Below are 8,938 nucleotides of genomic sequence, written 5' to 3'. Positions count from 1 at the left end.
GCACTGAAATTTCTGATAGTAATATATCTTATTTATAATGTAAAAGCAGATCCCAGAATAGTTCAATAGTCTCTATTCGTGCCGTCTGGTTAAAACCACAGCACAAACAAAATTTTTAAAAACTTTTATATGCGGTTCAGACCTAAAATATTTGGCTTTATAAAGAAAAACCATATTTTATCAATAATTAAATAATATCGTAAAGAGATATAACTTTTCCTAATTGCTCTTATTCATTAAATGTTCGATATATAATATTCGTATTCTCTTTTCGAATGAGAATCTGTGGGACTTGATCTTGTTTGCTACAATACGTTACGGCGTGTTTTTTTCTTAAGGTAATCGAAGGAAGTGTGATGTAGTTCTGTTAAAGAAATCTTAGTAGCAACACTTAGGTAGGAATTTGGTAGTGTTTTACTTCCGTGCTTTGGAAAGCATTGAAGTCGTTCGTTCAGCGATTGAACTCTCTCCGGTCGTATCCTATCGAACCAAGAGAGTTAGGAATTAGAGCACCTGCGTGTGCGCACAAACTTGTGCACTATAAAATATCTGGCAAGATGGTTGCGGTGGTCGACAGTCGACTAGGAGGTTATTATTTGTTTAGGCGATTTAGATACGGTGTCTCACAATAAAATTACTTCTCAACTTTATAACATGCATAATTATGTATACGATGACGTGAGTTTTTCTTAAATTTTTTGCTAATTACAATTTTTCCTGTGTTATTGTACCTGATATGATATTACTGTACTGACCGGCGAATTACTTATCGATTACGTTAAAGTAATTAATTTTATAAATTTACACAATTGTAATTTTAAACTATGAAAATTTGGTAACAATAATCTAATCTACTTAAAATGGTACCTAAAAATGAAAATCTTAAAAAATGTTTATTTAAGTTAATGTCTTTAAAAAGTCCTTACATATTATTTTGATTTTAAAACGAAATAAAAAAAATCTTAGGTTTTAAAATGTTTTATCACCATCATTTAAATCAGTACACTATTAGTTTTTAATATGCATTACATATCACTAGCGATTTGAATGTATGTAATTAGATTTCATTATATAATAATCGTGTTCGTAGTTAATCAGTATCGTATATGTATGATAACAGATATTATTAATAAAAATAAATGGCCTCGTTATAACGAGAAATAAGTTTAATTGTTTTATTATACTATAATACTCTATGACATTTTTATCTTTACATGTTCAAGATATTTATTCAGATGCTTAAAAGGTATTTGTGGAAGGCCACTCTCAACTACGCTTACAAATATTTCGTAATTATTCGCTTTTTTGACATACACCCCATATACCGTACATAAATGGTCGCTAGCGTTGAATGTTTAAACGTCTAACGTATTCGACACTATGATTATTGTAATCTGTGGACCTACTTATTGGTTTGTCAGTTTGATACATACATTTTTTTAATCTGTGAATAGCCGGTGCCGGAACTGATGCCCTAATAAAATTGTAGATATTTTTTTCATTTAAATTTTAGTGTTTCAATTACTTAGTGTTATTTATGATTGTTATTCTTGAGTTGTTAATAACAAATCTAAATTAAAGACAAATAAACGTCGAATTGACGAGATATAATTGGTCGAGATCTTGAATAATCTTCACCATTTATTCGCGAAAAAGTGGCGTTTGAAATGTTAGCGAAGTTAGTAATAAGAACTTTGGAAGTTAAATTAAAGTGGTTATAATTGGTTAAGTGAAATAGTTGTGTTATAAATAAAGGTAAATTAATCAAGAACTGTTTGTATATAATACAGCAAAACTATTTTAAAGCAGATCGCATGGAATATTTAAATCTAAGGTTTTTTTTATCTTTATTCCTTCTTCGTTTGGAATAGGCTATAAAAATATTTGTAAAACCCGTGGTAATATATATAAATAACCCTTGCTTTTAAACTATTTCAATACTATTTTTAATATTAAAATAATATATCCTAGACGTATTAAACCAATTTCTTAATATTACTATTAGTAATTATAATATTATATTATTTAAAGACAACTAGGGCAGGTAAGCTTATATTTAACCATTATTAGTTATGCCGCAGATTCTGAGGTCCTGGGTTCAAATCCCAGGTCGCGCCATTAAAAAGTTTTTGGGTTTTTCCGTCAAAAATTCTCAGTAGCAGCTTGGAGTCTTTCCGGGCGTGTCAGATTGCCGTCCCATCGTTATGAGAGTGTGGGTGGGTAAAGAGAGTGCACCTATGTTAGCGCATACACTTGGTCACTATAATACATCCTGCGCAGTTGGCTAATCTCTCAGGAGATTGACCGCCGTGGCCAAAATCATTGTTGTTCTTATTATATAAACTGACCTACAATGTTTGTCTTTAAAAGTACGCAACGTAGCTTTAAATACAGACACATTACGAAACGAACATTTTACAGAGGAAATATTGTAATAAAAGGATTAAGGTTTTGGTTTTAAGTCATCAAATTTTCATAATATATAAATATATGTCAAATATTTATTAATATTATAAATTAGTATATGTATTTACAAATGAAATTAGTGTTTTGTCGTACTGACCACTTTGATCTGAAATATCTCCTCTTTGGTTAAGAATTCCAAATTCAAATTTAGAAATTCATTTATCTGGTATAATTGAGTTTAGAAAACAGTCATTCATTTGTTTTTCCCTCATTATTTTTGTCTTTGGCGTCGCTTATTACCGCACAATGGACATGAAATATCGGTATATTTACGAGTACGAGTTCTACCGTGGCACCAGTGCTGCAGAAACAGCTCGAAGGATTAATGATGTGTACGGCGCTGGTGTCGCAAAAGAAAGCACGGTACGTTTTTGGTTTCAGCGTTTTTGTTTTGGAAATTTCGACCTTTAGAACGAACCCCGTGGACGGCCCGAGACCAAAGTGGAAAATGAAGAATTAAAGGCAAAAATAAAAATTATTGTGGAAGCGGATCAATCACAAAGCACTTCAGAGATAGCTGCAGGCTTCGGGGTAAGTGATAAAACTGTATTAATCCACTTGAAGCAAATCGGGAAAGTAAAAAAACTTGAACGATGGGTACCTCATTAATTGAGTGAATCGAACTTGCAAACACGCGTCGACTGCTGTGTTACTTTGCTCAACCGACACAATAATGAAGAGATTTTAAATCGAATCATTACTTGCGATGAAAAGTGGATACTGTACTATAATCGGAAGCGCTCGTCGCAATGGCTGAACGCTGGAAACCCAGGCAAATCCTGCCCTAAACGAAAATTGACTCAGAAAAAGTTACTTGTGAGTGTTTGGTGGACTAGGTGTCGTTCACTACAGCTTTCTAAAATGTGGCCAAACGATTACGGCACATATCTATTGTCAGCAACTGCAAACCATAAAGGAAGAACTAGCTGCTAAACAACCGAGATTGGTTAATCGCTCTAGGCCACTGCTGCTTCATGACACTGCACAACAAACAACAACTAAGTTAGATAAGCTACAATTGGAATGTCTTCGACATCCACCGTACTCCCCGGACCTTGATCCAACAGATTTTGGACAACTTCTTACAAGGAAAAAAATTCAACTGCGATGCGGCAGTCCAAACCGCCTTCAAAGAGTTCATTGATTCTTGCCCCCATGGTTTTTTAGTAAAGGGATCAATGAAGTACCTACAAGATGGCAAAAGTGCATACTTTGATTAATTAAATATATTTTACAAAAAAAAATTAACTTTAAATTCCTCCCGTACAAAACGCCAATTTCATATGTAAGGACCTAATGTATAAACGGTTATAATTATTTAAATTTAAATCTCTTCTTTTTTAATCGATTCTTTCAAGTTTTAATATACACTGCATCTATATTCAGTCATCTAAAGTCTTTCTCATTAAATACAATTTTATTCTGTGATGTGATGGTACAAGGTTTGTCATTAAAACTAACTAAAAACTAAACTTTTTTTAATACTAAGTAAATATTTTTACAGTAAATAGGAATATAAAATATTTACATATAAGATAAAAAACATCGTCGAGAATCGGTACCTTACAATACTTTGCATTTTGAATGTGCCTGTTTTTCACGATTTAAAAATGCAAGAGACGTAACAATTCATGTGAGATAGATCTTACGTCTTACAAATACCCACTGGCCGCTCAGAAAATATAGGACAGTTCGCTGAAAAAAGTTTATTTATGTTTATTCTTGTAAGATGTTTATATAATTTATGATTTCATATATGTACGTGATGTAGAGTTATTGAAAGTTTACTGATAGCTAGTAGTAGTTGGACTAATGGCTAATGTAATAGGTATATTATAAGACCTTGGCCTTACATCCAGGGCCATTAAAAAAATATAAAGTTTTCCTGTGAAGATATTCTCTGCTGAAGCCCAGTTAAAAAGTTAGCAGTGTCACACTCCCGCCTAATAAAGCACTTAAAACCGTTGGTCATGGGTCTGATCTATTATGAGGGGTATAAAGCAAAATTCCTAATCGCTTTTTTAATTTATATGGGTTAATTTGGTTTCCAATTAAAAATAAATACTAATATGTGCCGCGATTGGTTATAACGCGTGAATCTTAAATGATAATTTTCTTGTGCTTAATATGTTTTTATAATCACTCGGCGGTGAAGGATAACATTGTGAGAAAACCACATATGTATTCAGTATTCTCCAACTCGCATTGGAGCAGCGTGGTGGAAGAAGCTCCGAGCCTTTTTTTCGAGAGGAAAAGGAATTTGCTCGAGAGACATGCATAAAAAATTATACGGTTTGATCGATAACCTTTTTTTTCGAATTCGTCTTATAACTCTATATCTTCTTTTGAAACTCAGCTAAATATCTAATAAAATTATAATTAGCTATTGTTAAAAGTTAAAGGTAATTTTATTTGAACAGAAAACTTTATTTTCGGAGCCACAAGTTAAGTAGATACTGTATAACTTAGCTTTTAGCACGATCGCATGCTCTCTAATTACTTCTTATTGACCAAAAAGTTTAGTTGAAAGAACAATATTTTTTCTGCCAGTCAGTTTTCTTCAGTCTTTAAAACCCAATTGAAAGCTTATCGAATACAATTATTTAAAAAAATGCTTGTAAACTTTTATGCTTGATTAACTGATGTCGTTTTTGCATATCTATCCAAAAATAAAATGACAATTAAGAAATTGTATAATTCACAATGTGAATAAAATTGATAATCTAATGAAAAATAATAAAAGTATTTGAGCTAAATAAAATGTTAATGTACGTGTTTAAAATGTGTATTTATTTGATCAAATAAAAGTTGAAGAAGATTAAACTAAACTTTTTTCCTACATTTTACTGATAAAGCGATTACACGATTACACGATATCGATAAAATATATAAAGAAAGTGACTTATAAAGTAATAGATATGTAATACTAATAAATAATATACATATAAATTCAATAATGTTTCACTCAGCAAAATAAATATATCTACTTATTCATACCGGATTTTACCCGTAGAATATAGTTATATTTAATGTTTTTTTGGTTTTATGTTATTGTTATTTAGGTGAAGTTCTTAACTTTGTCTATTATTAAATTAAAATCTTCATGTCAAAAAAGCCGAGATGGTCTAGTGGTAAGAACGCGTGAATCTTAACCGATGATCGTGGGTTCAAACCCGGGCAAGCACCACTGAATTTTCATGTGCTTAATTTGTGATTATAATTCATCTCGTGCTTGACGGTGAAGGAAAACATCGTGAGGAAACCTGCATGTGTCTAATTTCACTGAAATTCTGCCACATGTGTATTCCACCAACCCGCATTGGAGTAGCGTGGTGGAATAAGCTCCAAACCTTCTCCTCAAAAAGAGGTGCGGAGGCCTTTAGCCCAGCAGTGGGACATTCACAGGCTGTTACGGTTATGTCAAAAAAAACTTTAAAGGCATATATAAGATTAAATATAAAATGGTAAAGGGTTGTTATTTATTATTTGCTGATTTCCAAGCAGGATATAAATAGTTGATTGACTGTAATTAAAAGGATGATAAAAGAGTAATTACTGAGTTTCATGTCAAATAATCTCGTTAAAATCTATATTCCAAACTGGTGGTAGGAACTTTAAATCCAATACTGCATCATGATAATTGAATTGTCCTTATAAGTCTAAATGAATATCTGGAAATTCCAAAAATATTCAGGGAATAATTGCCCATAAGCAGACGTGAGTGAATTCGCTTGTAGCTGCCATTTACTTAGATGATGCACGAATGCTCTTGTCTACCCACGTCAAAGTTTACTATTAATTTTATGTTGCCATGTCATATTCATTTTTAGGAAATTTCGGATATAATTGTTTTGTATTGATTATTATTATATTGACCATTTTTTTTTATTTTAGAAAAACGCATTACCCATTTCCCCCACGGGAACAGTGAGAGGTGTTCACTCGCCGGTGTCCAAGGCGCCGAGTGCGCCCCGAACATCGGACTACCCTCTAAAAAACCAGCGGTACCCTTTCCGTCTTAACGAGGAACGCCACGGGATCGCTTTCGCATGTTACCGTGGCGCTCTGACGACGATTATATTGACCTGATTAACATTATGAACTCCAATACTGTAGGAACTCACTTTATTACTCACCCGTGAAATTTTGACAAACGACTTATGTTACTAAATATATATATTATTTTGATGTATGTATACATGAAATGTTATATTTATAACGGTCAATATAGCATATCACTTTCTGACATTTCACGACCGTTTTCTGCGGTGAGTTAGAATGCGGTGAATAGAATAGTCAGACTGAGTTAAATATTAGAATAGGATATAACGGAAACGGTGTGGTAAAACTTTTATTATTTTTACACTACGCTTACATTAAATTACTTTAAATAAAAATTAGCAAATTAAGTAATTAAACTTGAGAAATATACTAAAGAAATAAATATTTACTCAATTTCAACATTAGGTTTCAGTGCAATGCATTTAGTCTTAATAACTATTGTTACAAACTTTTTAATGTTTAGTAAGTTCTTTCTTGCAGCCTCAGTAATCGATTTAGAGAAATAATGAAAGGTTTAGTTGACGAATCAGAAAGTTTTAAAAGACCAGGAGTTTTAACACGAAACCTAAACAACATTTAGACGAAGATCTTAGTCGTTGTTGACCTACTGAATTAGTTCGTCGACTTAAGAAAGTTAACTCATTTCTTTGAAGAGATCCTTTGTTGCGTACTCTCTACCGTCACGTCGCTGATTTTCCGCCGGTGTTTTGTACATTTCTAAGCCTTAATTACTTCTCAAATATTTTTGTTTACCCGAAGAATTCTTTCTTTACGCCTAGTTAACTTGTGATGAAGAACGAGAGTAATATTTTTATTCTATTTCAAAAAAAAAATCACGATGTTGTCCTACAACGCCGAGCAAGTGATGAAAAATTATGAATATAAATTAGGCACATGATATATCAGTGGTGCTTGCCAGGATTTAAGCCCACGATCGTCGGTAAATATTCAAATTGTGGTCCACGGTGTCGGACAAGATCTGTTCCTGCGAGCAATCGTGTCGGCGATGCTCCGCAGGGAATCGGCGTGAAGGGCCGTAGCCTCTTTCTTGAAGAACGTCGTGGTCCAGAAGGAGACAATCCTGCTCGACGGAGACGATGTCGGCGTCGTCTCGACCCTCCCATAGCCCCGATGCCTGGGGCTTAAAAGATAGGGCGTAACCCTGGGGCCGTGGTTGCGTGAAGTGAGGGCCTCGCGTGTCTTATTTCAGACGGCCCTGAGGAGGACGGCAGCCGGGATGGCCTCGCGCTGCCGTACGCACTAGCGAGGAGTGCGGGGAGGGGCGGGATTACCTTTGCCCCCTGAGGAGAGCTCCACCGAGCCACGAGTAGAGTAAAGCACGGGAGAGGCCGCGGATGCTTTATATCAACACGATACCGCAGCCTCTCCGATCCGTGCCGAGGACAGCCATCGCAGTGGTTTTAGTGTGTAAGAACCCCACATAATCCAGTTCCCCCCCATGGGAACTGGGTACCTTTCTGAAGGTTTCCACTGCGTGAAAAAAAAGTGGTCTAGCTTTGATGTTAACTACGATTTGTATGGAATTCTGATTATTGTCACTAGATGGCGCTGCTTTAATTTTTTTTTATATCCAATAAGTAAAAAAATCTCGCACTATGCACTAGACGCGAGTTCGATTCGAAGATTATATAAGTAATTTCTGACAGGCGTTTTATAATATTGATTTTTTAAATATTCAATATAGGATTCGTTGTGAAATATCATTCACGATTACGTTTATTACGATTACGATTAACAAGTCTTTTGCCAAACGCAAAAACACAGCAATATTATTATTTATTATAGATTATATATATAATCTTAAATTTCTAATCAGAATTTATGAGACAACACAATCTTTAGACATAAGATTTATTTAGTTTTTTTATATCTTTTTTGGGAATTGCGTATTACTTTCTTTATTCATAATAGAGGAAACCGAATAGAGACGTTAGAAGCGCGACTACAGCGCCACATGCGTTGATTTTTTTTTCTTTTGATCGATATTCGAAGTGACCGGTCGATATTTTACGTACTCTCATAAAAAAAACAGTAATCTGTGTTCTCTATGAGTTCTATCATTATGTATATACATCTGTGGACGACACTCGCTGGTTCCTTCAGCAACTGTTAACCGGAAGTCGTATAAATAGGAGAACCGAAGACACGTACTGGGTCCAGTCTACGCAAGGTACTGTTGAAGGTAAATTAAAAAGTATTCATTATTCTTTTATGTTTATTATATTACAATATACATTTTTTTATAAATGTATTTCACGATAACCATTTAAATAATACATTAAGGATTTATTTATGCCTTACAACTTGAACGTGGGAGTTATTTGTGTCTTTGAACACACGTAAAGATGTTTCTGATAATATAATAGACGAATTTAGTTCAAAGAAAGAT

Source organism: Nymphalis io, chromosome 9 (assembly GCF_905147045.1).
Source record: "Nymphalis io chromosome 9, ilAglIoxx1.1, whole genome shotgun sequence".
Lineage (NCBI taxonomy): Eukaryota > Metazoa > Arthropoda > Insecta > Lepidoptera > Nymphalidae > Nymphalis > Nymphalis io.
This window is presented reverse-complemented; position numbering follows the sequence as displayed.